The sequence below is a fragment of the Girardinichthys multiradiatus genome, chromosome 14 (assembly GCF_021462225.1).
Source record: "Girardinichthys multiradiatus isolate DD_20200921_A chromosome 14, DD_fGirMul_XY1, whole genome shotgun sequence".
Classification (NCBI taxonomy): domain Eukaryota; kingdom Metazoa; phylum Chordata; class Actinopteri; order Cyprinodontiformes; family Goodeidae; genus Girardinichthys; species Girardinichthys multiradiatus.
The window spans coordinates 11,841,140-11,849,406 of NC_061807.1; the positions used below are offsets into that span (position 1 = coordinate 11,841,140).

The following is an 8,267-nucleotide window of genomic DNA, read 5'->3' on the forward strand; positions in this document are numbered from 1 at the left end:
AGCTAACGCTAAGCTAGCGACCCCTTACCACTACTAGAAAAACCGTGTAAAACACGGAGAGTCCCCAAACGTTAAAAGTAGCAACAGAAAGTAAGTGTTTTAACATGCTTATGTATTAGAACAAGTAAGAGATATTACATTAGAGAGAAATCTGATCAAACGAGAGAGCTTCACACACCAAACAATTCACCAACAGCGAAAACAGAAAGTGACGTTACTATTAAAGGGTTTAATAGTATCAGTAGGGATAGAATAGAAGGAAGTGGAGGAGGATGTGGAATATTTATAAAAGAAGGAATACAATATCAGATATTAGGAAAAGGCAAAGAGTTAGAATACATAGTAGTTGAAATTTATGGTAAAAAAGAAAAATGTAAGATTATAAATTTTTATAATCCATGTAAAATATTATCATTCGAGTTGATGGATGAATTAATGGGGTATTTAGAAGGAAAAGTAATCTGGTGTGGAGATTTTAATGCTAACAGCACATTATGGGGAAAATGTAATGATAAAAATGGACAAGTTATTGAAGAAATAATGGAAATGAAAAATTTGGTATGTATAAATGATGGAAGAGGAACAAGAATTAATGTAAAAACAGGTACAGAGTCTGTGATTGATTTAACAATTATATCAAATTGTTTAGCCAATAACTGTGAGTGGGACATTGACAAAGATACAACAGTAGGCAGTGATCATTACCCCATTAAAATCATAACAGGAATATTAATAAATAACAGGAATACAGGGTTATATAAAAGATGGAATTTTAATAAGGCTGAAAAATTTTAAAGAAAATGGAAGAAATAGATGCGTCAATTGATATAAATAGTTTAAATATAAATATCTATAAAACAATCTTACAACAACAGAAGAGTCAATTAAAAAAAGAGGGAAAATAGAACGATAACAAAAAACTGTGCCATGGTGGACAAAAGATTGTAGTGAAGTAATAAAACTAAGAAATAAATCATTTAAAATGTTAAAAAGTAACCCAATTTATCAGAATCTAATTGAGTACAAATGAAAGGAAGCAAAGGTAAGAAAGATCATTAAGAATGCGATAACATAATATTTGAGAAACGTTTGTTATATCATAGGGAGAGAAAGGTTGGGAAATCACAAAGATAAAATATAAAGACTTAATAAGAAATAACGTAGATACAAATAATTTAATAAATGAGCCATTTACATAAGGAACATCAGAAATTATTGTATGGAGACCTGATGAAACTGCAGTCACCAAGTGGATGGACAACAAGCCTGTGGTGGTGGCATCAATCGCCCATGGGATTGAGCCCCAGGATACCTGCTCCAGATGGTCCAAAAAACAAAGGCAACAAGTTCAAGTCACAAGACCTGCGGTGGTTGTAGAATACAACAGCAACATGGGAGGGGTGGACATGTGTGGTCGCATGCTCAGCTTCTACAGAACGTCCAGCCGCACCAAGAAGTGGAGTTCAAAATCAACTTGGCTGAGGAATTGATAACCTGGGGGCAGACAGGTCAAAGATATCAGACGCAAATGATGAAGAGCTCTATCTGGAAATAAAGAAACCCAGCAATGGTGCAATTAATCTGCCTGAAATGGTCAACAACCCAAGTCCATTCAGATGCAGAATGCCCGGATGCAAATGTAAATGTGTGAATTACCAAATGTTCCTTTGTGTCACGAAGAAATCACAATGCTTTATCCAATACCATCAGTGAGGAAACACCCTCACTCAATATTGCTTCATCATTTTGGAGTTTTGAATGAAGTTGTTGGAGAGTTAGATGCTGTTCTCTGCATTATTTAAAAATATTAGTAAAGAATTTGGTTGCTCACTATTTGCAGATAGTGGAGCTTTATGGAAGAGGGGTCATATTATCAAACTTATTGAAAAGAAAATACAGGACGAGATTATTAGAATAGAAAAATGGGCAAATCAATGGGGATTTAAATTATCAGTAGAAAAAATAAAAGTAATGGTGTTTACACAGAAAAGAAGAGAAAATATAAAACAAAAATTATACAATCAAGTTTAAGAACAAGTAAAAAGTATAAAGTTTTTAGGTATACGGTTTGATGAAAAAATAATATGGAAAGTATATATGGAAAAATCATAGATAAATGCAAACAAATTTTAAACATGAGATGTATGGCTGATATTTATTGGGGAGCAGATCAAACAGCATTCAAAATATTTTATACAGGATTAATTAGATCAAATATTGATTATGGAAGTATCATTTATGGATCAGCAGCAAACACTCATCTTATAAAATTAGACAATATACAACATCAAGCTTTATGAATCTGTACAGGAGCAATCAGAACCAGTCCAACAGCACCACTCCAGGTAGAGATGGGAGAGATGCCATTAGATCTACGAAGGAAACAGTTAGCAATAAATAACTGGATAAACTTACAAAGCAATAATCCAGATCATCCTACACGTGATATTTTGAAACCATGCTGGGAAAAAGAAAAATAAACAGAGTTTTGGTTGGATTATTAATAACATAGCAAGAATTTAAAATATATAGAAATAAGTTCAATGTTGCCTTTGCCAGTAGTGCCACCGTGGCTATTACCAGAGGCAGTGGTGGATATGGTATTGATGGAAAAGAAAAAGAATAAGAAATGTATTTTAGATTCAAGTATAATACAAGAATATATAAACAATTACTATCATTATGTCCAGATTTACACAGACGCATCAAAAACAGATGAAAAAATAGGAGTAGCATTTATAATAAGACAATTTAAAATAAAAGTAGAAAAAAGAATTACAAATGGATTATCAGTATATTCAGGAGAATTATTAGCCATATTGTTAGCAGTGCAGTGGGTGGAGGATATAAAACCATTAAAAACAATAATTTAAATTCAATCTAAATCCAGCCGAGACAGAGAACTGGTACAATATGTTCTATGTTATTTTAATTTTAAATTACTTATAAATTGTCTTATTTAAATGTAAATATTTTGGATTTGGGCTAAAGCCCCCAATCTTTTGAGACCCTAAAAACGCCCCTGGGCGTGGCTAAGAGGGTTGGCCACGCCCACATAAGACGACATTAAAAAACTTAAATTTCACTCGGGTCTAAAGAAGAAGAAGTTTTCCAACCTCATTAAACCAAAGACAGCAGAGCTCCACCGAGGTAAGTAACGTTTTATCTTGACTAAAAACGTTTGAAACATAAATTATTACATCGTGGTAACACCTGGAAGCTGAAGTTAGTCAATATTTCTGACTGGAAATCGTCTCGTCGTAGAACAGAGAGCTGTAAACAGCCACAAACACTGACTACAGACTCGGTCACATTGTAGCTTCGCCATGCTAACACAGTTTAACCAGAACGTTTTATTTCACTGCTTCTCTGATATTAACTCGGTTTTTATACCTGCAGCATTTACATTGAACCATTTTGCCTCGTTTAGACAGATTACATTCAACCAAGAGCGTCTAAAATGGTTTTCACAGCACAAACAAATAGATTCAATGTTCTCAAAGTTAGGACCCAGTTTATTGTTATGCTAGGCGGTGTTCCCTCCTAAATGTTCCGGGTAATCTGTTTACATCACAAGACAAAAACAGTGCTACTAGAAATAAACATGTAAGGAGATGAAGTCATAAATGCTGTTTGTTTGAGATGAAAACAACAGAGAAATACCTGAAAATGGAGCTTAAATAGTTTTATTCCTCTGTTTTAACTATTTTATGAAGGGTGGAGGGATTGTTGGTCATGTAGATGGTAGGTTCCCTTTCAGGGTGGGGGATGTTATAAACAGCTACAATCAGGAAGGATCTCAGCAGTAGCTCCTGTTTTGCACCTTTAGTTAAAACTGCAAAATGTTTTCACTACAGTTCCTTTTTATTCTTCTAGCTGAGAATTCAGAAATGAATGTTTGTTTATTAAGCCTCTTAGCACTGATGCTGTAAGTCACACGATAATAAATAATTCAGTGTTTGTCAAGAAAACACAAGTTGTTGATAAATATTAAAGGTAAAAAACTACAGATAATTGTGTTTTAGCCTCAGCAAGTTGGTTCTTCAAGCTACTGAAAACTTTGATATAGTAATTAATGTTATATAGGCTAATAATCTGTGTTGAAAGCTAACCTTCTTTTTACTGTGAACTAACATATTTTCATGTTTCTTCTTTTAGATGCACAAGTCAGATGAAGGATTTATCTACTGAGATTCTCTAGAGCAACAAACCTTTGAGATCTGAACTCAGACCAGTGAAACTAACAGTCATTGTTACTGAGAGGTGAAATGGAGCAGAAAATGTCTGATTTGGAGCAAGAAAACCTATCCTGTTCCATCTGTTTGGATCTACTAAAGGATCCAGTGACTATTCCTTGTGGACACAGCTACTGTATGAACTGTATCAAAGACCACTGGAATGGAGAAGAACAGAGGAGAACCCACAGCTGCCCTCAGTGCAGGAAAACTTTCAGACGAAGGCCTGGTCTAAAAAAAAACATCACGTTAGCTGCTTTAGTGGAGGATCTGAAGAAGACTGGACTCCAAGCTGCTCCAGCTGATCACTGCTATGCTGGACCTGAAGATGTGGCCTGTGATGTCTGCACTGGGAGGAAGATGAAAGCTGCCAAGTCCTGTTTATTCTGCCCTGCTTCTTACTGTAGGAATCACCTCCAACCTCACTATGATGCTCCACCATTAAAGAAGCACAAGCTGGTGGATCCCTCCAAGAACCTCCAGGAGAACATCTGCTCTCTTCATGATGAGGTGATGAAGATCTTCTGTCGTACTGATCAGCAGTGTATCTGTTATCTCTGTTTAATGAATGAACATAAAGGTCATGAAACAGTCTCAGCTGCAGCAGAAATGACTGAGAAGCAGAAGAAGCTCCAGGTGAGTCGACAACAAATCCAGCAGAGAATCCAGGACCAAGAGAAAGATCTGAAGCTGCTTCAACAGGAGGTGGAGGCCATCAATGTCTCTGCTGATAAAGCAGTGGAGGACAATGAGAAGATCTTCACTGAGATGATTCGTCTCATTCAGAAAAGAAGCTCTGATGTGAAGCAGCAGATCAGATCCCAGCAGAAAACTGAAGTGAGTCGAGTCAAAGATCTTCAGGAGAAGCTGGAGCAGGAGATCACTGAGCTGAAGAGAAAAGATGCTGAACTGAAGCAGCTCTCAAACACAGAGGATCACAACCAGTTTTTCCACAACTACCCCTCACTGTCAGCACTCAGTGAGTCTACACACTCATCCAGCATCAATATTCGTCCTCTGAGATACTTTGAGGATGTGACAGCAGCTGTGTCAGAGCTCAGAGATAAACTACAGGACATCCTGAGAGACACATGGACAAACATCTCACTGAGAATCACTGAGGTGAAGGTTTTACTGTCAGATCTAGAACCAAAGACCAGAGCTTGTTTCTTAAAATATTCACGAGAAATCACTCTGGATCCAAACACAGCAAACAGATGTTTGTTATTAACTAATGAAAACAGAAAAGTGACATCTGTGAAAAAAACAGCCTTATCCTGATCATCCAGACAGATTCACTGATCATAATCAGGTTCTGAGTAGAGAGAGTCTGACTGGTCGTTGTTACTGGGAGGTGGAGTGGAGAGCGTCATTAGGAGTTGAAGTAGCAGTTTCATACAAGAACATCAGGAGATCATCAGGATACTCAAAATAATCAATATTTGGATGCAATGACAAAAATTGGTCATTATATTGTAACAAAAACAGTAACATATTTTATCACAACAACATTAAAATTTCAGTATCAGGTCCAGGTTTCCCCAGAGTAGGAGTGTATTTGGATCACAGAGCAGGTATTCTGTCTTTCTACAGAGTCTCTGAAACCATGACTCTCCTCCACAGAGTCCAGACCACATTCACTCAGCCTCTATATGCTGGGATTGGACTTGGCCCTGTCCTTTATAAATCCTCTGCTGAGTTTATTAAACTGAAATGAGCTTCCTCCGTAGGGTGGCGGGACACTCCCTTAGAGATAGGGTGAGGAGCTTGAACTGTTTGGGATCAGGTGGGAGGAAATATGACTTGAACTGAAATAAAAGCTCAGCTAGGAAGTCCTGTAATATTAGCTTTGATGTGTGTCTGAACATTAACTTAGTCATCCTGTTTGAGAAAGTTGTTGAAATATTTCATTTTAAAACCTAGTTTCCTAGTAAATGGTCCTTACTTCATCCCTCTACGGTGTTTTTTTTGTTTTTGTTTTTTTTTTTACTTACTGTGTTTGTTGTGAGAGACTGATGTTTGATTTACGATGCAAGTGATGGAAAACCAAGTTAAAATTCATGTTTTTTCCCTGAAACCTGATTAATAAAGTTGGTTCTGATTCTTCTGAGTGTGTAATGAAGACCTTTTATTGAGAAGAATATAACTTAAATAGGTAAAACAGGAGCTCTGGCCCATTCTCCAGCACAGTCCCATGTCATCCGCCAAAAAACAAATTCCAAGAAGAAGACGAAACAATTGAACATATTTGTATAGGGTCAGAAATATGAGCTGGAAAGAAGAGTTATTAAGAGAGAATTTGAAATGATTAAATAAATGTTTAGCATAATAGATTAATCACAAAAGGAACAAACATATACAAATTATTTTAAGATTCCTAAAAAGAACAAAATTATTTAATAGAATTTGATTAAATAAGAAAGATATTAATCCATGATGAACCACACTCCCACCTGCAGATTTTTGCCATCCGCCAACCAGCGCACTACCGCTTGGCGCCCATGGGATTATGCCCCAGGATACCTGCTCCAGATGGTCCAAAAAACAAAAGCAACAAGTTCAAGTGACAAGATCCGCGGTGGTTGTAGAATACAACAGCAACATGGGAGGGGTGGACATGTGTGGTCGCATGCTCAGCTTCTACAGAATGTCCAGCCGCACCAAGAAGTGGACCGTTTGTACCATTCTTTACTTCATTGATTTGGCCATCATCAACCCATGGCTTCATTACAGAGAAGACAGACGGTTCTTGCAACAACTTGCAACACCAATACGTGTAAAGAAGACCTCTCAGTACCTGGAGTTCAAAATCAACTTGGCCGAGGAATTGATAACCTGGAGGCAGACAGGTCAAGGAGATCAGAGTCTGACGCAAGTGATGAAGAATTTTATCTGGAAATAAAGAAACCCAGCCAGATGAGAGCATAATGAAATACGGTGCAATTAATCTGCCTGAAATGGTCAACAACCCAAGTCCATTCAGATGCAGAATGCCTGGATGCAAATGTAAATGTGTGAATTACCAAATATTCCTTTGTGTCACGAAGAAATCACAATGCTTTATCCAATACCATCAGTGAGGAAACACCCTCACTCAATATTGCTTCATCATTTTGGAGTTTCGAATGAAGTTGTTGGAGAGTTAGATGCTGTTCTGTGCATTATTTAAAAATATTAGTAAAGAAGTTGGTTGCTCACTATTTGCAGATAGTGGAGCTTTATGGAAAAGGGGTCGTATTATCAAATTTATTGAAAAGAAAATACAAGAATAGATTATTAGAATAGAACAATGGGCATATCAATGGGGATTTAAATTATCAGTAGAAAAAATAAAAGTAATGGTGTTTACACAGAAAAGAAAAAGAAAATATAAAACAAAAATTATACAATCAAGTTTAAGAACATGTAAAAAGTATAAAGTTTTTAGGTATATGGTTTAATGAAAAAATAATATGGAAAGTATATATAGAAAAATCATAGATAAATGCAAACAAATATTAAACATTATGAGATGTATGGCTGGTATTGATTGGGGAGCAGATCAAACATCATTAAAAATAATTTATACAGGCTTAATTAGATCAAATATTGATTATGGAAGTATAATTTATGGATCAGCAGCAAACACACATCTTATAAAATTAGACAATATACAACATCAAGCTTTAAGAATCTGTACAGGAGCAATCAGAACCAGTCCAATAGCACCACTCCAGGTAGAGATGGGAGAGATGCCATTAGATATAAGAAGGAAACCGTTTGCAATAAATTACTGGATAAACTTACAAAGCAATAATCCGGATCATCCTACACGTGATATTTTAAAACCATGCTGGGAAAAAAAAAAAAAAAAAAAGTTTTGGTTGGATTATTAATAACATAGCAGAAGAATTTAAAATATATAGAAATAAGTTAAATGTTGCCTTTGCCAGTAGTGCCACCTTGGCTATTACCAGAGGCAGTGGTGGATATGGTATTGATGGAAAAGAAAAAGAATAAGAAATGTATTTTAGATTCAAGTATAATACAAGA

General features: G+C 36.1%; 1 pseudogene; it reads left to right on the top strand.

Moving 5' to 3' along the window:
* Positions 1-3,027: 3,027 nt before the first annotated feature.
* LOC124880737 lies at positions 3,028-6,342 on the top strand (annotated as a pseudogene).
* The last annotated feature ends 1,925 nt before the right edge of the window (positions 6,343-8,267 follow it).